Source organism: Macrotis lagotis, chromosome 4 (genome assembly GCF_037893015.1).
Source record: "Macrotis lagotis isolate mMagLag1 chromosome 4, bilby.v1.9.chrom.fasta, whole genome shotgun sequence".
NCBI lineage: Eukaryota > Metazoa > Chordata > Mammalia > Peramelemorphia > Peramelidae > Macrotis > Macrotis lagotis.
Window position 1 is genome coordinate 187,760,867 of NC_133661.1, and position 1,124 is coordinate 187,761,990.

The following is a 1,124-nucleotide window of genomic DNA, read 5'->3' on the forward strand; positions in this document are numbered from 1 at the left end:
AGACTTTGATGAAGATTTTTTATTGAGAAGTATGCTTTTATAATAATTACCCTTTTGATTATATTAGAACTAAAACTTATGCAGTTCAACTTCTTTATTTATTCCTGAAATATATTAAGACTCATGGAAGTTAAATGAATTATCAAATTAGATCACATATCTTGTTAATGATGGAGACAGTATTATATCCAAGTTTTTGATTATTAGATTACTACAAAGCCATTATCTCTTTTCCCTTCTAGTGGTGCTGTCATAACTTTTGTCTCTTTGCTTATGAGTTGATGTGAAAGTTTTAATTTAAATTTTTTTTTTACTTTTTAAATTCAGGACATTTTTTTAAACAAACAGTTGACTACTCAAGATGAACTAGATGCTACAACAGCTACTCTCTTGGGTTTAGGTGTTGTTCCTTCATGGAATCCATTCTTGAATCAGTGATAGATCATTTCTGGATGCCTCATTCAACTAGTATCAGTGGTTTTGTGTTGTTTAGCCTTTGCACTCCAATTATGCTTCCTCTTCTGTTTAGCAGGATAATCACATTTGCCACATGTTAACTTCTGAAGGTGGTATGCCTTAGAATCACATAAATGGCACAAAGTGTGCATCTTATTCCAGTGTTCCAAATGAATATGTCCCCTTCATCATCTTGCTCCAGCCATTGGGATCAAATAGCAATGCAAGGATTTTTAAAAAAAGCATTCTGGATTATGAAAAATGATCACTTGATTCCAAGCAAAGAGAAATCATAGACATAGTTCAAACATTAGATATCATTGACAATGGAGAGCAATAAATGTGAGCTATTTATCTAATCCAACATTTACCTAAACTCTTACCACCTAGATTACATCTTTTAAATTAGAAGACTTTAGACTGAGAAATACTTTATTGTCAAAGCCTCCTTAATGCCTTGATAAACTGAAATTTTCATAGTTCAAAAAGTTAATGAGGGTTTCATTAGGAACATTACCAATGTCAATGAATAATCCAATCTGAGAATTATCATTTCTGCCAGCTATCTTCTACCACTCTACCTCATTTTGATTTTTTATGGTTCAATGAAATAAATGTATACTTGAAGAGGAATTCATAATTTTCAGAGTTAAAAAAAGTCTACATTT

General features: G+C 31.1%; 1 pseudogene; it reads right to left on the minus strand.

Annotated features, from left to right (window-relative positions):
- Window positions 1-356: 356 nt before the first annotated feature.
- Window positions 357-648, minus strand: LOC141520157 (large ribosomal subunit protein eL37 pseudogene; annotated as a pseudogene).
- Between the last annotated feature and the right edge of the window lie 476 nt (window positions 649-1,124).